The sequence below is a fragment of the Carcharodon carcharias genome, chromosome 17 (genome assembly GCF_017639515.1).
Source record: "Carcharodon carcharias isolate sCarCar2 chromosome 17, sCarCar2.pri, whole genome shotgun sequence".
NCBI classification, from domain to species: domain Eukaryota; kingdom Metazoa; phylum Chordata; class Chondrichthyes; order Lamniformes; family Lamnidae; genus Carcharodon; species Carcharodon carcharias.
Window position 1 is genome coordinate 51840769 of NC_054483.1, and position 22524 is coordinate 51863292.

Consider the following 22524-nt stretch of genomic DNA (forward strand, 5'->3'; position numbering starts at 1 on the left):
TCAAAACACATAAGAATTTTAAATTGAGTCTTGTGGAACCAGCAGCTAACATAGGTAAGCCAAGACTCATGTGGTTGTTGAAAAGAACTTGGTGCGTGATAGGATATGGGCATCAATGATTTAGATGAGCTGATAAAGGGTAGAGGATGGGATGGCAGCCAGAGATGCATTGCAATAGTCAAGTTTATAGGTGATTAAAAGTGGTGATAATGGATAATTATCCATTCAATTTTCTTGTTATGGATTGAGATTAGCCACAGAGTGAAGGGTACGAGGGGGAAGAAACCCTGATATATGTACAAGAGGTCAATGTGATTTTAATGAGGAAGGAACCCCTCCTGGGAAATGAAGTGGAGTAATTGGAGCATGTTTCAACCGGGGAAGCGTTTGGAAAACAGTGATCATAAAATCATCAGGTTTAGAATGGCAGTAGGGAGCCAAGCTAAGTATAGAAAATGCAGAGGAGATCTAAAGAGGAAATAAGAAGTACAAGGAGCGAATGAGAAGGGAATCCAAAAACATTTTAAGTATAGAAATAGTCAAAGGAAGGATATGGTTGATTAGAGAAATGAGTGCTTTAGATCTGTCTTCACTAGAGAAGAGCTATGTAGCCATAAAGGAAGAATGGTCATGATATTGGATGGGATATAAATAAAGAGTAAGTATTTACGAGTTAGCCAATCATCAGCAGAAAAGTCATTCTGCAGGTGGGATGCTAGATTACTGAGGAGAGTATTTGGAAAAACTCAATTCTTGTTTTTAAATTCCTCCATGGCCTTGACACTCCCCACCTTTGCCATCCCCTCTAGTCCTACGGTCCTTGGGATCTCTGCGCTCTTCCAATCCTGGCATGTTGAGAAGCCTCAAATTTAATTGCTGCACATTGGTGGCTGTGCCTTAACTCTGGAATTCCCTCCCAAAACACCTCTGCACCTCTTTCCTTCAAGGTGCTCCTTAAAACATGCCTCTTTGACCAAAGATTTGGAAATCTAATATCTCTTCCCTGGTTTGGTGTTAAATTTTACTTAATGCTCCTATGAAGTCTCTTGGCAAGTTTTACAACATTGCAGGTGTTATACAAATGAAAGTTGTTAGAATGCACTGTCAGGCAGGGTCATTGAAACAGATTCAATAGTAACATTCAGAAGAGAATTAGATAAATACTTTAAGGGAAAAAAATTACAAGGCTATTGGAAAAAGGACGGGGGCTGCGATTAACTGGATAGCTTTACCAGGGAGCCATTACAAGCACAATGGACCGAATAGTTGCTTTGTGTGCTGTGTGATCCTAGAACAAAGGCATGATTGGGAAGATGGACTGAAGCAAAGGCAAAGCTGGGTGCTGTTACACAAAAGTACATGGTTTTTTTGGAAAGGATATGTGGCAAAGACGATGCCAAGGTGAAGAACTGTCTTCACCAATCTGAGATGGTGGCAGTGGAACCAGATGGAATTCACATGGAATGGCCTGATTTTGTGATGGCTTCAGTTTTCTCGGTTTTTAATTGCACAAAATTGCAGCTCATCCAGGACTGGAGGTTGGACGGATATTCTGACAACATGGGCAGTAGTTAGATCATGAGAGGTGGTGAAAAGGTAAGGATGTGTTGCTGGCTTACATATGGAATCTGACAGCATATTTTTGGATGGTGCAGTCAAGGGGCAGTATGTAGGGGGCAGTTGAGTGTGAATTCCATGGCTACATTTGATCTGATGACACACACCAAGTCAAAAATAGAATTAATGTTCCGTTGAGGCTCTGGAGCAAATGGTCCATGTGAAGTGCAGTAAGGAAGTGAAGGTTTTGCAACAATAAATATCATTTGGGTGCACAGCTTTCAAATGTAGCTCTAATCATGCATTCCCTTCTAATAGTTTTAAAATTCACAAGGAAAGTGATGCGCGTCAGACCTCATCATTATGTAACCAATATTTGAGAGGCCAGGAGTGGATCCTAGGAGAAACTTGAGTTACAGTGATGTGCAGTTGACATGAGAAGCTCTTAGTGGAGATGCTGTAACTTGCATGTAGAACTTGCTACTACAGGGAATGGTTGAAGCGAACAGTATAGATGCATTTAAAGAGAAGCAAGCGGAGCATTTGAGGGAGAAGGAACAGATGCTTATGATGGTAGATTTAGATGAAAAAAGATGTGAAGAAGCTTGGGAGAACATAAACACCAGCATGGACTGGTTGGGCCAAATGGCCTGTTTTTGTTCTGTATTTATGTAATCCAATGACTAAGATAGATAAATGTGAAACTAAGTGAAGTCAGATGCACTGAGTTCAAGAGGCTTTGGGGGAGGATGATATGGTTGATCATACATACTTTAAGGTACCACAATCAGCAAGTGAATAACTAGACCTCAGTGTTGCTAGTTGAGGGATAATTATTGCATAAGACACTGCAGCAATTGCACTGCTTTTCTTCAAAAAGTGCCATGGGATCATTTATATACTTCTAAATAGGCACACCAGCCCTCTGTTTGACCTCTCATCAGTAGGATAGCCTTCTAACAGCACAGCACTCCTTTAGTAAATCAGTGAATTGATATCTTAAAATTGCTGTTCAAATTCATAGTGGCGCTTAAACGCACAAGATTCTGGATCAGAGGTGAACATGTCACCAAGAGTAAACGTTTTCACACTAGGATGCGAATAAAACTGTTTACATAGCACAAGATCACTCAGATCAACTGTGCTTGCTTCATACAAGAGAATAGCTGGGCGTATCCTTGTCTAAATAGTCAATTAAAGTTACATGGTACATAGATTTTTGATGCAGAAAAAGTTGGCAAATTTTGCTTGGCTTGATCAGGAGGCATTCGATTGGAAGATTGTTAATGCACCAAGAAGCTTCAATCAGTATTAATGGGACCAACATATAAAGTGTAGCAGATTTCTTCACTGTAAATTTATAGGGCTGAACTATTGACCTCCTTATGTTAGTATGAGATTAATCTTTGTCTCAGTCATCCATTCTTCCCAAATGAGTGTGTGTTGAGTGCAGTTAAGACTCCTTTCCTCCCTCTTTTTCTTTCCCCTCTGCACACCCCACCCCCATCCTCTGGCTAATTTTTCAAGTGTCCCTGTTGATGCATTATAAATGCTCTTAGGTGTTTGTTTCTCTGGTTGCCTAATCTTTTAGAATTGGTTTACTCTGGTGAATAGTACAATAATAGATTATTGTAATTTTCACTTTTGTGTGTGGTAAAGAAATTGGTTGACAAACCACAGAAACTGCGACATGTTAGATTTGAATTTTCTGAAGTATAAATTTTTGGAGACTCATGGTCAGGTCACAGGAAAAATAAATATAAAATGTCAGAATTCAAAACTCCCATAATAGCAAATATTTGCTTAAAATTAGTCATGAAAATAACACAGTACTTAATGTTTCAGAAGTGCAAGTGTTTTTGAAATTTGCTCTCCTCTTCATTGGGGTGATCTAAAATTTCCAATACTTGAAGCTCAAGTTCCTGGCAATGTTTTTTTTTAAGTACAGGTATGTAAACAAATAACAAAGCACTTAAAAAATGGATCCTTAACCATATGATGGTTGTTCACTTGTCAGAAAATAAATGGAAAATAAAATGATGCTGTGAATACAGAAAATAGCACCCAAGAGACTGAAATCTTAAATTCATGTATATTTATGTTATTGGATCCTCTTCTCTCAAATATGGGTTATGTAATGAGGTCTGGAGTGCATCATTTTCCTTGTGAATTTAAGAACGACTAGAAGGGAGTGCATGATTAGACTTCCAAGCTGGGCTGTGCACCCAAATGATATTTATTTGTTGCAAAACCTTGACTTCCTTACTGCACATCACATGAACTATTTCCTCCAAAGCCTTGTTGGAATGTTATTTCTGTATTTGGCTTGCTGTGTTTCATCAGAATCAAATGTAGCCATGAGATGCACACTCTGAACTGTCGAGCAGACATTGATATAATGCAGCATTCTTCGTATAATGTGCAACAGATGATTGCTTCAAGGTATTTGTAAATATGCTTACAATCGGCCACAGGGCATTGGAATATAAGATGTGTCTTTATTAAAAAAGAGACAGGGAAAAATAAGTGTGATAGATCCAGTCAGATCATTTTCTGGGGTGGTGTGGGGGGCATAGTTCACAGTGACTGGTAGTAGCGGTCAGGAGAGTGCTATTTGCTAACAGCACTGCTGTTCCATTCGCCCCGGGATTTGAAGGGTCTTAAATCTACTTGTTCTTGATGATTTGTATATGAATACAGGCAGGTGGTGGACAAGTATTGATGATAGTGGTTCAATATGAATCAGCAGAGTAGTTTCTGCCTTTAATACATTAAATGGTTAATTGCTTGTATCGATTTACTGGGAAACATTAGCTGATGGCATTGGTTTAACATGTTTAGGTTAAAATTAAATATAGTCTAACTCTGGTTTAAGCTTATACTTAAATAGCTGGTGTTTACTAGTCTGCTGTCTGCTTTGTGTGATATTCAAGTCATGAGACATGTTTGATTTTTAAAAGACACATTTATATCGAGGTTTCTAACAATGTTTGTTTTTATTTCCCTCGTATCTTGGATAACAGTAATGCCTGTTATTCATCTTCGGGTCATGCGCACTGATGGGAGTGGCCTCTCTGAGATGACTGGAACCCAATCTCAGACCAGTCATTCGAGGCTTCCTTTTCTGGCAGAACCTTAACCTGTGTTTTGGCTAGTCCCTACCTAGTGGCGATGCGAGCAAATTACAGCGGATTATTATTTTTTCCCTTTCTCTGTTCTTCTTGGCTGTGGAAAGAAAATTCCATTGACTGATAGAGGCTTCAGAGACCTCCTCATCAGTTTAATTCTTGTGTGAGGTTCGCAGATTGGAAATTGTACAGCATTTGAAAGAGAGAGAGAGGGGAACAAATAGCATCTTGGTGTAAAATGAAGATAGGATATTGATTTTTTTTGTTGGAAAATGGGGGACTAAATTTGAGTTTGGAGCAATCAAATTCTACTGTGAAGGAAGAGGGGAAGCCAGAAATCTGGACCAGCAGTGCCAATTGAACTGGAATTGTTGTGTTTAACCAGCATTCATGCATTTATGTGTCTGAGGCGTCGTCACATGGATGGAACCTTTGGGATCTCGATTATATGCAAACAGCCCTGGATGTCGGAATAATTGGAGTGCTCTCTTTCATTTGGTAGACTAAACACTTAAAAAAAAATGAGTGAGGAACCAAAGAAAAATGGTTCAAAACCTGCTCATAGGAAGAAGAGGGGCAAAAAGGTAAACGAAGAAGCATTTTTTTTTAAAAAAAATGTCTGTTTATTGCTGCCTGTTAAATCCTTGATCATCCATAAAACAAAGTTGCATGCATCCAGAAGACAGTGCAATTTAAATTGAGAAAAAGAACTTGCTAGAATGGGAGCTGGTTCTGTTTACGCCTAGTACTGATGGGTGTGTTCAGTGCCGGGCTTTTAAATGAGAATTCAGTAGAATTTGCATTACCGTGAAGCAACATTGAAGATCAGTCTCAAATTCTCATATAGTGAGCGAATTGGCCAGAGCAACAGTGCTTAAAGGTTCCACATGATGTTCGTGCTGGCTTTTCCTTATAGCATTTGCTATTTTCTGACTTGCAACATTTTAGTGTGCGCGATTGATATTGGTGTTCGGAATCAATATTATTTTTAGTTTAACCAAGAGCGTTTTAGTAGGAGAAAGTGATAGTAAATCAAAATTGTAGTAAACCATTTTCCCCCGATCGTGAAAAAAAATTCCATCATGTTTCAAGAGTTTAGTTTAAATTGAAACTATTTGATTGGAATATCTGCACGGAACACTCCCATTTCACGGTTGCAATGATGGTTTAGGAGTTTGAGGGATTGACTATTGGGTGTATTTACAGGGCATAGTCGGTGCATCAGGGGTTAATGATAATGGGAGACAAAGGTAGAACTGACTGGAAGATTCACCCTCCGTGTTTGTTCTCTGTCTGCCTGGGTTCAGTGCATGGATGTCTGTACCAGGCTTTCTATTAAATGAGGCGGATTTGAAGACGCTTATTACAGTTTGTAATATTCCTTAACCCTTAGAGCACCAGGAGAGCATCGCAATTTTTAAAACCCTTGGTCTTTCCTTTGTCTAACATCTCTCTCATGTTTTTGATGACCGATGTTGTAAAGAAAAATTGGGGAGGAACCAAATATAAAATCTAATTTTGATCGTGATTTGCACATGTATTCAGGTCATCCAAGAGTTAAATGCCTCAATCTAAATCTTCTGGGTAGATGTATTTGTGCTTTATGTTGGATCTTTTCAGTGATCTGGCAAATGAAGTAATGTTTTACAAGATAGAATTGTTAACTAAAGCTTAAAGCTTTGGGAAATCCAGAATCTCTGGATATTGTTCTCCACACTCAGAAATTGATGAGTACTTGTATTACATTTTTACTGGTTATTATTTCTTGCAGTATTTATTATTAAAATTGATTGAGAAAATTGTTTCATGACATATTGAACAAAGGGAAAAATTAAGATATTGAAATCTGGAATGGTGCCCTGGCATTTGAAGGGTTAACAGCCATTCAGCATTGTCATCATCTTTGGGTGCTGGGGTGAACCATAGTTTTATAGGTTTTATTTCTCTGTACTGTGCAGTCTGGCTTTTGGGATATAACTAGATCTTCAGTCTGTTGTTGGTAATGTACCCATTCTACAGGTATAAACTTAAATCATATCCATGGAATTCAAGTTTTCTAATTGAAAGGAATGAATGGATAATGACCTTGGATTGCCAGTAAAGTTGTCTTTGATCAATATATTTGGTTAGCATTTAAGCATAGTTGATGCGCAATATGTAGGTGCAACTCTCCTGCCACACCAAATGTTGGGTGTGGTTTTCATGTTATGGTATTTTAACCCTTTCAGTACAGCAGTTTTTCTCTCAATATTATTTTATTTCCTATTGGTGATTTACTTTAGGAATATTGTAGATTAATGCTGCACAATTAGGATCAAAATTCAGGGCTGAAAGTTCAGTTGTCAGCATGAAGATCTTTGTTTTTCAGGATCACAAAGAAAATTCTGGACTTGCTGTGCCGGAAGAAGTGATGAACTGCTTCTGGCTAGACAGTCACACTGAGCCTCTTCTGAAATATAGGGATGTAATTCCTGTGATTCAGCGCTCTCAAGTCTTTGGATACATTTATGATGGTCCTCTGTTATCTCTTTTAAAATTGTTGAACCTGTTGAAAAAGACCAGTTTAATATCATCCTTACCTAGGGATTTCACCAAGAGTCATTGCCAGACCAGTTACTAATATCACTAATATCACTTTTAATCTCTGATTTCCTGTTTCTCTACCTGCTCAGAATTTCCCCATCCATGACCCTCTGGGGTCCTATTCCTACACGAGCCTATACCAACCTCCTCCCCGTCTTTCCCCCTCCCCTCCCCCCATATATTTGCAAGTGTGGCATATAATGCCAGGAAATGCCACTCATTGGGGATTGATAACTAAGGCTAGAAAGAGATTCTGGAAACTTGTTGCATTTACCTTGATTGGGAGGCAGGGAGAAATTTTGAAAAAGCTTCCCACAATGGAGCAGATTATACTTGGTTGACGGAAGGAAGACCTTTGATGATTCAAATGGCCTCTTCTCATCCTCTGCTTTCCTGAGACACAACATGACTTGTGCATGACTATTCTTAACATAGAATGACATAGAATCTACAGCACAGAAATAGCTGGTCTAGTATTTATACTCCACAAGAACCTCTTCCCATTCTAATTACTAATACTTCTCATCCTTCCCCTTCTTCATGTGGGCATCAAGCCTGCCCTTAAATGATTCTGTTATTTACTCCACCCACTCCATGAGCACAATTAGCCTGTCTGGTGGCAGTAAGGTGGGTTGAAGTTGGATGTCACAAGATGTAAAATAGGTGCCTGAACTGAACCTGCCCTCTCCCTTCTGGCAAGTTACATTAAAATTACCTCCTGCCATGCGACATTGAGGTCCACTTTTAATAGTCAATGTTTGCATTGGTTAAACTGGAAACCACAATATTTATTTGATTGTGGAGAGGCTGTAAGGAAGAAACACAAGTATGTACAAGAACTGTCATGAGCTAGCACCACACTTGACTCAGCTGAAGATCGCAAAAGCTTGGGAGGAAGGCAACAGAAATGTCAGCAGTCTTTGCTCTGAGATGCATAGAATATACAACAATGCAGAGATGACACTAGTTTCTAAGTGTGCATTTATTTACAAGAGTTTTAAAAATATCTCTAATCACAATGTCTGATCTCATGTTTACAGCTCAGCTTCTAGTAGCTTCTGTGGTGTCTTTTAACTCTTTGCTCTGAGCCCACACCCCCAAGCTTAACAAATCGAGCACAGTGAGCATAGATCAGTTACCAGACGCTGAAAATCAAACATAGATCAATTAAACCATTGAATGTTACAATCTTCAGTGCTGCTAACATGGGTGCTGTTTTGTCCTGTACTGAGTCTTAGATGCCAGAACCTCATTGGGAGTGTGACAAAAATACAGATTGGTGCCTTTAGTTTTGTGTAGTTCAAAAAGCTAGGCTTTAAGATGAAAACTGCTGATTCCACAAAGCACCAAATGAAAGATAACAATGCGAAGAAAAGAAAGGGCAAACTAACAATGAGGGGAAAGGAAAGGGCACACTCCTTTTGATCAGGAATTTAAGATGGTGCTGTTAGTATGAAATGATAAGGTAGGTATTTGGGTCATGGGACATTGTGTGCTCAACAACACCATGTAATATATTTTTTTTAACGACTGTGTGTGCTTTGTGATTGTCCCTTTTTGATCATGATTGATTGACAGCACTAGAATAAAAAGACATGGGTGTTTCGGTGGTCGCCACCCTAACAAGAGTACAGAGGGCAGTGTGATATTCGAGGCTAACTTATACTTTGTGACATCTCTCCCTGAAACATGCAATTAAAAACCGCAGACCTTACGACAAACCAGACAATGCACATCTGATTCACCTGAGGGAACTGCTTTATCTTAGGATGTTGTAAAGAGTAGTTGAGGTGATTTTCTGAAAAAAAACATGTTACCTCCTTGTTGACTGATTCTGTTTCAGAACATCAGAACAAAAGGAGGCTAGTTAATTCCTCTTAGACTGTACCGCCATTCAATTACATAATAGCTAATCTGCATCATAACTCCATTTGCTTGTCTTGGTTCCTTAGCTCTTAATACCCTTGCCTAACAAAAATCAATGATTTCAGTTTTGATATTTACAATTGACAGAGCCCCAACAGCTTTTTGCAGGAGAATTTTCCAGATTTTGTGAAGGTGTGTGAAGGTGTGCTTTATGACATTATCTCTGGCCTGGCTCTAATCTTAGGTTATGACCACCAGAGGAAATAGGCTAGATAGTGAGAAACTATCATAACCCTTTAGTCATCGTAAACACCCCTTAAGGTTGTATGCTCAAGGAAATACAACATCTTGTCCTCGTAATTTAATCCTTTGAGTGATTTTCTTTCATCAGAAAGAAAATTATCAGCAACAAAGTTCAGTTCTGATGAAGGGTCTAGAACATTAACTCACCAGTTTTCTCCACATCGCTGACTGGCCTGCCCAGGGTTTTCAGCATTTTCTATGCTGGATTTTGTATTTGCAGTTTTTTTTTGTTGCCGTGCTTCATACAAATGTTGGCCTGTTGAATATCTTGTTGGCTGTTGCTTCAGTATATGGTTTTAAGTCACAGTTACATCTGGGAAGTAGTTTGGTAAATGCAGACGATGTAACAGTGTGATGTATTTCATCATCTGAGTTGACAGGAAGTGTATTCAGCATCCTATGGGCATTCCAGTTAGTAATTCATTCAGACCAGTATTAATTGTTTGACCCAGACTATTCCAATTTAACATGGCAGAAAGTAAATGTGCAAGTTGCAGTTTTTGGGAGATTTGGCCTTTTTACAAAAAATACATTCATGATGTTGACATGCAATGGGGTGAGGGGGATGCTAGTAGAGCTAAAGGCTGAGAGGTCTCAAGGCATTTAATTCGAAACTTCTCTCCAACCCCCCAGCCTCCCACTTTTCATGATTCATCAAGCTTGAAGTATAGGCAGGACTTGAAGCCAACAATAATGTGTGCACAAGTGTCAAAATAGGGAATTCTGAGAGAGAAATTGTTTATCGTGAGCTATTGGGAGTTTCAATCAAGTGTAGTTGTGCAGGCAGCAGTCCTGACTTGTATGTCTTGGGTGTGTTTGTGTGGCATAGAAATTGGTGAATCTCCATTTCTGGAGACACCATGATAACTGACTTCGCAAATCCTGAAAAGTATACACTGCAGGAACAACACAGTGAAGGAACTAAGGAACTTCACAAATGTTGCCAAAATTTCCATGGAAAATACAACTCTCCTTTATATCACATATCTACAAATGAAATTACGGGGGGAGACAGTGGGCACAGCGGTAATGTCACTGGACTAGTAATCTAGAGGACCAGGCTCTGAGGATATGGGTTCAAATCCCAACATGGCTGCTGGTGGAATTTGAATTCAATTAATAAATATGGAATTGAAAGCTAGTCTCAGTAATGGTGACCATGAAATTATCATTGATTGTTGTAAAAAACCAATCTGTTATTTAGGGAAGGAAATCTGCTGTCTTTACCTGGTCTGGCCGACATGTGACTCCAGACCCACAGCAATGTGGTTGACTCTTAACTGCCCCTCTGAAATGGCCTAGCCAAGCCATTCAGTTCAAGGGCAATTAGGAATGGGATGGGCAACAGATACTGGCCTTGCCAGCGATGCCCACATCCCATGAAAGAAAAAATATGAGGCCACCATTGACAGCTTGTGCTGAATGGCTGGGATGTAACTTCAAGAAGGCAACAGCAAAAGATATGGCCATAGAGGAAACCTAATCTTACTCTGAATTGGATTAGGTACCTTCAGCTGTTAAAGGGATCTATGAAAAATGCTTTGGGAACAAAGGGAGCAATAGTCAGCCATTTAGATCCTTGAACATTTTTCCACCATTCAGTTAGATCAGAGCCGATCTGAATCTTAACTCCATCTACCCTGCTTGATTCCACGTCTCTTTAATACCCCTGCCGAATGAAAAAAACAGTATCAAGCTCAGTATTGAAATTATCAGTGGACCTTGCCTCAACAGCTTTGTGGGAAAGAGAATTCCAGATTTCCAGTACCCTTTATGGAAAAAGTGCTTCCTGGCCCTAAGTGGCTCAAATTGTAACTTTTTTTTGTTCATGGGATATGGGTAGTGGTGCTGGTTAGGTCAGCATTTATTGCCCATCCCTAATTGCCCTTGAGAAGGTGGTGGTGAGCTGCCTGCTTGAACTGCTGCAGCCCATGTGGTGTAGGTACACCCACAGTGCTGTTAGGGAGGGAGTTCCAGGACTTTGACTTAGCAACAGTGAAGGAACGGTGATATATTTCCAATTCAGGATAGTGAGTGGCTTGGAGGGGAACTTCCAGGTGGTGGAGTTCCTATGTGTCTGCTGCCCTTACCCTTCTAGGTGGTAGCAGTCATGGGTTTGGAAGGTACTATCTAAGGAGCCTTGGTGAATTCCTGCAATGCAACTTGTAGGTGGTACACACTGCTGCCATTGTGTGTCAGTGGTGGAGGGAGTGAATTTTTTGTGGATGGGGTGCAAATCAAGTGGGCTGCTTTGTCCTGGTGGTGTCAAGCTTCTTGAGTGTTGTTGGCGCTGCACTTGTTCAGGCAAGTGGAGAGCATTCCATCACACTCCTGACTTGTGCCTTGTAGTTTGCGAACAGGGTTTGGGAAATCAGGAGGTAAGTTACTTGCTGCAGGATTCCTAGCCTCTGACCTGTTCTTGTAGCCACAGCATTTATATGGCTAGCCCAGTTCAGTTTCTGGTCAATGGTAATCCCCAGGATGTTGATAGTGGGGAATTTAGTGATGGTAATGCCATTGAATGTCAAGGGGCGATGGTTAGATTCTCTCCTGTTAGAGATGGTAATTGCCTGGCACTTGTGTGGCACAAATGTTACTTGCCACTTGTCATCTCAAACCTGGATATTGTCCAGGTCTTGCTGAATTTGGACATGGACTGCTTCAGTATGTGCAGGGTCACGAATGGTGCTGAATTGTGCAATCATCAGAGAACATCCCCACTTCTGACCTTATGATGGAAGGAAGGTCATCGATGAAGCAGTTAAAGATGGTTGGGCTGAGGACACTACCCTGAGGAACTCCTGCAGCGATGTCCTGGAACTAAGATGATTGTGGTTGTTGGAGGTCAATCATCTTCCTTTGTGCTGTGTATGACAGTGGAGAGCTTTCCCCCTGATTTTCATTGTCTCCAGTTTTGCTCGGGCTCCTGGATGCCACACTCTGTCAAATGCTGTCTTGAAGCCAAGGACAGTCACCTCCACCTCACCCCTGGAGTTCAGCTCTTTCGTCCATGTTTGAACTGAGGCTGTCATGAGGTCAGGTGCTGAGTGACCCTGTTGGAACCCAAGCAGCAGGTTATTGCTAAGCAAGTGCTGCTTGATAGCACTGTTGATGACCCCTTCTATCACTTCACTGATGATCGAGAGTAGACTGATGGGGCAGTAATTGGCTGGGTTGGATTTGTACTGCTTTTTGTGGGCACATTACTGGGTAGATGCCAATGGTGTAGCTGTTTTCCCCCTTATTCTGCACTCTGCACCAGAGGAAATAATTCCTCTTTACCTACGCTGTCAATTCCTTTAATCATTTAGATCAATTAGATCATTCTTAATCCCCTATACTCAAGGGGATACAAACCTTGTCCATTCAAACTGTTCTCGTGAATCTTCCCTTTTAGCCCTGGTGTAATGCTGGTGAATTTGGCTACAGCTGCTCCAAGGCTAATATATCTTCCCTGAGGTGTGATGCCCAGAACGAAACACAGTGCCCAGGGAGGTGGACTAATTGTACATCAACAAAACAGTGCAAAAGCAAAATAGCTTGCTTCTGCAGTTATCTCAGTTGGGAGAGTAATGTCTCCCTACTAAAAAATTCATTTAAAAAAAACACACACATTTCTGTCCACCTTCTATTAATCTGTAAAGTTAATTCTGCCATTTTTTTCCTTCACATTCTGAAGAATGTAATCCCATAACCACCAATTTTATTCCATTATCTCTCTCCCAATCGACTGTTGACAAAAATTTAGCCCAGGCAAAAATTGTAGGCAGGTTATTTTTTCTTAAATCGGAAGCAAGCCCACAGTAAGTACTCCATTCAGGTTGCTCGGTAGTAATCGGGACACTTGCTGAACCCACCCCCCAACAAACTCCACCTCCCCCCACCCCCCCCCCCCCCCCCACCCCCCACCCCAACCCCATAGGGAAATGGAACCAATTTACTGCCTCCCCACTGCTTAGAGTATGGATTGAGACACCAGGACTATCATTTTCAACATTTGCTGTATTCGTGGTTATCTAGCTAATTATGCCATCCTCCCCAGCCAACCACTTGCTCAGGCTGAATAAACTCTTCTTAACCTCTGGTATAAAGTCCAACTCTGTCCTGAGCTTCCTATCCCACTCCTTCCCATCTACCACCCTGCAACACTTCCTATTCTGGCCACTCTCTCTTCACTTCACTGCCCCCAGACTCCACACTGCAATAGGGAAAAATCTCTAGTCCTGGGACAGCCATAGCAAGATTGGAGAATCTCTCACCTGCAATGAGCTATTGAAATTGTCAGTCTGGAAAAGACCAGCTGCTCCATCAACTGTTGGCCGAACCAATGACAGCCACATCTCATGACCGAAAATGTTTTTTTAAAAAGCCTCCACTACTCTCTGTTGAAGATAATTCCAAAGACTAGCAACCCTCTGAGAGAAGAAATTCCTCCTCCATCTTAATGGGTGATCCCTTATTTTGAAACTGTGCCTCCTGTTATAGATTCCCTATGAATGGAAATGCATTCTCAGCATCTACCCTGTCGAGCTCCTCAAAATCTTCTATATTTCAATATCACCTCTCAATCTTCTAAACTGAGTGTAAGCTCAACCTACCTTGATCTTTTCTCATAAGACAACCCCTTTATCCCAGGAATCAGCCTAGTGAATCTTCCCTGACCCGCTTCCAATGCGAGTACTGTACAGTATAGCTTTCCTTCTGACGTCACATCTCCCACACCCTGCTCCATTTCACTCTCATCAGTGGTGATAGAACCTTCAGTTACTTAGGCCTCCTCTCCAAATCCCTCAACTTCTCTACATTCCAATAAAAAAATCTCCTCAAAAGCTACCATTTTAGCCAAGCTCTTCGTGGCACCTCTTGACCTCTTTTTTGCATTGCTTGACATCTATTCCCTTTATTTCCTGTAAAGAACCTTGGGATGCATTGTCTGTTAGAGGCAGTATATAAATATAAATTGGTTCTAGCGTACTTGGTCTTTGAGTCACACAATGGCACAGACAGATCCATAAACTGCACACAATCCATACCTTTTTCCAATTGGAACAATTAGTCAGCTGATGCTGAATCAACTGACTGACCCTCAAGATCCTGCTGACCTCTCACCTGGTGCTGTTGCTTTCCCTCATGAGCAGACTGCACACTGCAATAGGGAAAAATCCCTAGTCCTGGGACAGCTTTACCAAGATTGGAGAATCTCTCACCTGCAGTGAGCAATTGGAATTGTCAGGCTGGAAAAGACCAGCTGCTCCATCAAGCCAGTACTACACAGTTATATCCAGAGCATCATGACTGGACTCTTCCTTTCTCCCTCTTCCCTCCCTGCAGCCTTGTAAACTCATGGGAGAGGCAATAAAATTGAGAGGTATCCCATGTCAGTCGAGGAAAAAATAATCTGGAAAACTTCTCGGCAACTGCTAAAGTGATCACATTGAGTCCAGGAGATCACTTGGAACAAGTGTTACCTACAAACACACTTAACTTCCATCTGCTACCTCAGATAAGAAATGGGCTAGTTCCCTCTTGCAGTGACTCTTGCACCCTGGGAGTGAAGCTCCCAAGGGAGGGGGAGATTGTGGTAGTGTGGTATTGTCACTGGACTAGTAATCCAGAGGCCCAGGCTAATGTTCTGGGGAACAAAAACAAAAATAGCTGGAAAAACTCTGCAAGTCTGACAGTATCTGCGGAGAGGAATACATTTAACGTTTTGAGTCCGTAAGACTCTTCATCAGAATGTTCTGGGGAGATGGGTTCAAATCCCGCCATAACAGCTGAGGAATTTAAATTCAGTTAACAAAACCTGGAATTTTGGTGACCACGAAACTATCATCGATTGTCGTAAATACCCACCTGGTTCACCTACGTTCTTCAAGGAAAGAAATCTGCCACTCTTATCTGGTCTGGCCTACATTTGACTCCAGACCCACTGTGGTTGATCCTTAACTTCCCTCTGAAATAGGTTGGTAAACCACTCAGTTCAACAGCAGCTAGGGATGTGCAACAAATACTGGCCTGCCAGCGATGCCCACAAACCATAGAAGAATTAAAAAGTTACATCATTGTGTTGAGAAGCGTCTCTGTGGAAAATAATGGGAGTGCCTGTGCGAAGGAAACAAAGGAGTCCCTGTGAAGGAGAGTTAGAAAGAGCGACTGGAGAAATAATGGATTGGTAATCTCTCAATTGTGAAGTGAGAGCATTGTGAAAGTAGCCACTGTCATTTTAAAAATTTCATAATTTTCTAGGGGAGTGACCTAGAAATGCGCACATCATTACCCGTGTACTATGTCATCACATGCTGCATTTACTCAGGGGGCTTGCACTCCGTCCATTCGAATGGTATCCTAGCTTCTCTGAACTCGGGAATATCTTTTTTTTCATGTTAGTTTCTTTAGGTTAACGAGATAATTATTGTAAATAACTATTTTAATTGGGTAGGGGTTTATTTTTAGACAATTGCTTAAGGTTGAATCTGTTCTGGGCTCACCATGGAGTATTTCTTGGATTGTGTTCTCGAGGTTTGAGCACACTAAATGATGTGTGCCCCCTGTACATACCAAAACCTTATCGGCACAATCTATTCCTGTTTAATTTTTTTTAAAATTCCTCCTCCTCTATTTCTGTGACTTTGCAAAAGATTTCAACTTAAGCATTAAATGAGAGCACACAACTGCTTGGAAGCATTTTATATCCAAGGGAGCCATTTTCTCTGCCCTTATAACCAATACCATTAATAATACAACTTTGTCCATAGCATTAGAAGATCACAGTGCATGTGCAGAAAAAAATTAAACCAATTATGAATAATTGCAAATCTGATGTGAACTCCAGCTCTGCTAATTCAACAGTTATGGGTCCTTGTAATATGGTTTCAATCATGTCGTCAAAATGGATTTTACGTTCTTTGCTATCTAAGAGAATAAAGAAGTCTGAATTATTTGCAGAGGATAACTTGAGGGTGTACAAATAGCTATTGTTATACAGCAACAATTACTTGCTGTTATTCTTTAAGGCAATCCCACAAGGATCACTTGGAGATAATTCTATGCTTGAGGATTGAGTTTAATCGATTGTCGTCATAATTTAAGTTGGATGAGGGAATTTTTTTTTAAGATCACTTTTTTTAAGACACTCAAAAGACAATTCAGTACATTTTATTTTTAATTGGTACGTGCTTGCTGTGACATGGCTCTGTACTTGAAAGTTATAAGTTAAGCCCCAATTAGACTGATTAACACCAACAGCCAATAATTTGTATTTGCTTTTGTTTACTGGAATAATTTTTCTTGTGTCCTACAAAATTAAACACACAGAAGAATGTACCCAGCATCAACATGAAGAGTTCCCAAGTTTGATGTAGTACAGCTGGATGCAGTGGCAGATCATTCCAAACACTCTCTCGGCCTGAGTTGGAGTAGCACTCCCTCCCCTGTATTTTCCCGAAGAAGCACGTTTGAACTCTGTGGGCACTGCATTTTCTCATTTAGTAGCTTTGATTTATCGAGTGGTAATTTTTGTTCAGTTGATGTTCACACCTTTGTGCCACTGAAGGTAAGGATTCCAACATTTTACTTAATGTATTGATGTAGCACGGTGGTTTCCTTATACGTAAGCAAATATTCTTGATGTCTCCTTAGTAAGTTTGATTATAGGTTCTTCTGATTTTGGCTGTGTTTTTCTTCCTTTAGCACTGATTGATTAGTTTTTCTACCTTTCATCTCTACGTTTTACAGGTCCAAAGTGATGTTATAAATTTTGGATCCGTGCAATATATTTTTGTCTCAGCATCACTGGTCAATCCTGTATGTGGATCCTGAGTTGCTTATAATTGCTCAATATCAAATAAAACAATAGTATCACTTACAAGCTGTGACAATAAGTCCTCTCTCTTTGTGTACAGAATATTGTGATCTTGCATGAGTTGTTACATGTATTTCTGCTACCCTTTTTAAAAGACAGACTGATCAGCACTGGTGTGAGATAAGCTAATTTGGTCCTTTACAATTAGCCTTATTTTATTTGAAGTGCATGAATGAACAGATTGCAGTTTTCCAGTGGAATGCATCGGTTTTAGTATTTCTTGTTCTCCCAGGGAAAATAAGTGTGTCGCTTTACCCTGTTAACAGACTTCACTCGGGTTACCAACGAGCAATCTCTGGATTCGGCAGCAGTCTTTTTATTTAAACCAAAACCTCTTGTGGGTCAAATAAATAAAAAATCTTCAAATTTCACTGCGAGACAAGTTATTCCTACCTTCTGAAGATGAAAAAAGGGGACAGATATTCCTACAATGTGAGCATGTTTAGGGGGAAAGATATTCCCAAGATGGAAGCGGGGGAAAGCTTTTCCTACACCTGGACCTGGAAAAGGTGGACAGCTATTACTACATTCCAGAGATACAGGGAGGAAAGTTTTGTGGAGATGGGAATGAGGAAAGGTACTTAAATTGAGGAGGTGGAAGGTTTTTATCCCTTCATTCTGTTGGATGAAGATGGCTTGGGAATTTCCATATGTGCTACAGACTTCTGTACCATTTGCTCAAATATCGTTCTCCTAACTGAATTAAAATGTACAGCTTACAGCCCACTGGTTTGTTCACCATGTTAAAAATGTAACATTTACGCTCAAACTTGGTTTTAAAATCTAACAAAATGAGTCTTGAAGGAGATAAGGTAGTTGAAGTTGATTTGAATGCATCATAGACCTTGAGAAGCTGTCTCATGACCTATCCTTACCTGTCTGGAAAATCTATGCTTGCAACCCCCACAGTTATTATTGAAATTACTGTTACTCAAATTTGACGTAGTTAGGCAAGAGCTTGCTTGAAAAGTGCCTGTGAGGGGAAAAGAATAAAATAAAGACAAACTTTGGGCTTTCATTTACATTGTGATCATTGGATGTCTGCACCATATGCAACACATTCTGCAGTATGGATGATACTGGATTATGTTTTATTTGTGGGGCATGTATTGGATTGTGTCAACAGATCGATAATGGTGCTCGGATATATATTGCAAGTTTGTTACAATTACAGATGATTAACAGTATAGAAACGTAGCCGAGATGAAACCACATTTTACCTAACTTCCATTTCACAGGGTCACATTTTCCCTCTTTCCCTTACACCTCTTAAAAGCCTACAGTACACGAGGGTCAGATTACAGATAATCCCAACCAGATAGGCTCAATCTTGCAGTCTATTCATCATTAATATTAATATATTAGATATATAATGGGGTGTGTGTGTTTCCACACACACACACACACACACACACACACACACACACACCTGAAATGGGGCGAGGCCTCTGACACAATTTACATCAATGATGTGCATCAGACCCTGAGGAATTCCCGATACACGCACATCCATGGTACTTAGCGGGAAGTTTAAAATTCTGATTGGCAGTTTTACCTGGTGATTCCTATGACCATTGGATGAGATGGTTAGAATCACAGAGACTTAGGCCATTTGCCCCATCCTTACCCTGGTTTTTACATTGATTAACCCAGAGCTTTTCACAGTATGTGCTGGACTCTTAAATGCCTTTTGAAATGGCCTAGCAAGCCACTCAGTTGCATCAAACCGTTACAAAGCCTAAAAGAAATGGAACTGGATGGATCACCCAGCACAGCAAACTCAGCCTTGTCGACCCTGCAAAGTCCTCCTTACTAACATCTGGGGGTTAGTGCCAAAATTGGGAGAGCTGTCTCACAGACCAGTTGAGCAACAGCTGACATAGTCATACTCGTGGAATCATACCTTACAGACAATGACCCAGACACCCACCATCACTGTCCCTGGGTATGCCCTGCCCCACTGGCAGGACAGACCCAGCAGAAGTGGCAGCGCAGTGCTACACAGACGGGCGAGAGTTGCCCTGGGAGTTCTCAACATCGACTCCGGACCCCATGAAGTTTCATGGCATCAGGTCAAACATGGGCAAGGAAGCCTCCTGCTGATTTCCACATATCGTCCCCAATCAGCCAATGAATCAGTGCTCCTCCATGTTGAACACCACTTGGAGGAAGATTGTAGCAAATGCTTCAGCCTTATCTTTTGCACTGATGTTCTGGGCTCCCCCATCATTGAGGATGGGGATATTTGTGGAGCCTCCTCCTCCAGTGAGTTGTTTAGTTGTCCAGCACCATTCACAACAGGATGTAGCAGGACTGCAGAGCATAGATCTGATCCATTGGTTGTTGAATGTAAATGAAAGCCCGAAGCTTGTCTTTACTGTATTCTTCTTCTCTCTCTTTCCCCCCCCCCCCCCCCCCCCCCCCGGCACCTTTTCAAGCAGCTTTTGCCTGGCAACCTCTTGCCATCCTAGGGTGGCAAGGATGCGGAATGTACACTCGGTGGGGGACTTCAATGTCCATCAGCAAGAGTTGGCTCGGTAGCATCACTACACACCGAGCTGGCCGAGTCCTATAGAACATAGCTACTAGACTGGGTCTGCGACAGGTGGCGAGGGAACCAATGAGGGAAAAGCATGCTTGACCTCGTCCTCACCAATCTGCCTGCAGTGGATGCATCTGTCCATGGACAGTACCCAGTAGGAGTGACCACCGCACAGTCATTGTGAAGGCTAAGTCCCACCTCGTGTTGTGTGACGTTACCACCATGCTGAGGTGCTGTGGGCCATCAGCAGCAGAAGAATTGTACTCAACCACAATCTGTAACCTCATGGCCTGGCATATCCCCCACTCTTACTACCAAGCCAGGGGATCAACCCTGCTTCAGTGAAGAATGCAGGAGGGCATGCCAGGAGCAGCACTAGGCATGGTAACAAGAGAGAATCTAACAATCACTCCTTGACATTTGATGGCATTACCATCCCTGAATCCACCCACTATCAACATCCAGGGGGTTACATTGACCAGAAACTAAACTGGACTAGCCATATAAATACTGTGGTTACAAGAGCAGGTCAGAGGCTGGGAATCCTGTGGTGAGCAACTCACCTCCTGACTTCCCAAAGCCTGTCCATCATCCACAAAGCACAAGTCAGGAATGTGATGGAATACTCTCCACTTGCCTGGATTGGAACTCCGTAACAGCACTGTGGGTGTACCTACACCACATGGACTGCAGCGGTTCAAGAAGGCAGCTCAGCTCCTCAAGGGCAATTAGGGATGAGCAATAAATGCTGAACTAGCCAGTGACGCCCACATCCCATGAATGAATTTAAAAAGTGTAAAACGAGCATAACTCAAGTACAGAGTGGAGTGTCAAAGCACCGCCAGGGAATGCACAATTCAAGTGACTTTGTAATTTGCAGCTCCCATCTGCACAAATCTTAACTGTGTGCAAACTTTGACATACAGTTCTATATTTATTAATCAAAGTCATTAATATTGATGGCGAAAAGTTGAGGCCTCAGTACTAATCCCTGGTGAATACCACTTGACACATTCTGCTAATCAGAGGGTAAATCATTTATTTCCACTCTATCTCTACCAATTAATAATATGCCAGTAGGGTACTGCATACTTTAAGTTTTTGCTCATACTTTCTCGTGTGGAAGCTTAACAAATGCCTTAGAAATACATATAGACAGCATTTATAGACCATGGCCAGCATGCTAATGATCCACTCAAAAAATTCCTTCTAGATTAGTTAACCATGACTTAGCCTCCCACCCTGAACCTTTGATCAGCTCCTTACTTGCCAGTACAATAGCTCGCTGGAGGACCCATGTGCTGGAATGGGTTGGACAATGAAGAGCTTTGACCTTGGGACAGCTTGGGACCCTGACTTATGGAAGCAATTGAAGCACATGGTTCTAAGTATTAACACTGCATTTATTAACACTCCTGGGCTTTGAGAAGACAGCCTAGTGCATTAGTGGCCCACATTGTAGGGCTTCAGAATGAAGCAATGGGCACGAGGTGAGGACAATGACATCTGTTTACTCCCCTCCCCCCAAAGTCCCTCCTGTCTAAACCCCAGACTATTTATGCTAGCATTCTTGCCTGCCCCCAATGAATATTGAAACTTTTCATACGCCTTTCAGCCAAGTTGAAAAGCCCAAGTTCCTCCAATTTCCCCTCATAACTCAAGGCAACTTATTATTAGGAACAAAGAGATCATTGAGTACAAATGCATAAATTACTAAAAGTTGTGTCAATCGTTGGCAAGGCCATTAAAAAAAAGCACAAGGCTTTATTTCTAGAGGGATAGAATTGAAAAGTAGGGAAGTTATCCAAAACCTGTATCAAATCTTGGTTAGAATGCACTTAAGTGTGCATTTCTGGTTTACTATATTATAAAAGAGATATAGAGGCACCGGAGAGGGTGCAGAGAAATTTACAAGATGATACCAGAAATGAACAGGTATACAAATCAGGCAAGGATTGATGAGCTGAGTCTCTTTTTTTCTTATGAAAAAAGTGAGGCTGAGGGTTGACCTAATAGAGGTCTTTAAAATTATGAGAGGTATTGGAATGGATATAACAGCAACGACAAAGATATTAGTCAGATGACCAAAAACATTAGTCAGATGACCAAAAACATGGTCAAATAGGTAGGCTTTAAGAAGTGGAGGGAGAAAAGAGAGGTGGAGAGGTATAGGGATGGAATTCCAGAGCTAGGGCCCAGGCAACTGAAGGCTTTTAAAATTGGGAATTCGCAAGAGGCCAGAATTAGAGGAGTGTAGATATCTGAGAGTTGTGTGGTTTGAGGAGTTTAGAAATAGGGAGGGGCAAAGCCATGGAGGGATTTGAAAACAAGGATGAGAATTTTTAAGCCAAGACATTGCTTGACCTGGAGCCAATATAGGTCAGGGGAGGGCACGGATGATAAGAGAATGGGACTTGATGTCATCCAAAACTCTGCTGCCAGTAACTTGCAGCAAGTTCACGGCAGGTAGAATGTGGGAGGCCTGCCAGGAGTGAATGAATGAGTTGCAGAGAATAGTTCCTCCTGTGGATAAGAGCATAACTTCTCCATGAGACCTTCAGTATAAGATGGTCACCAAGCACTCCAACAGGAAATTCAGAAGGTACTACTTTAACCAAAGAGTGGTGAGAATATGGAACTCGCTACCACAGGGAGAGATTGAAGCAAATAGCATAAATTCATTT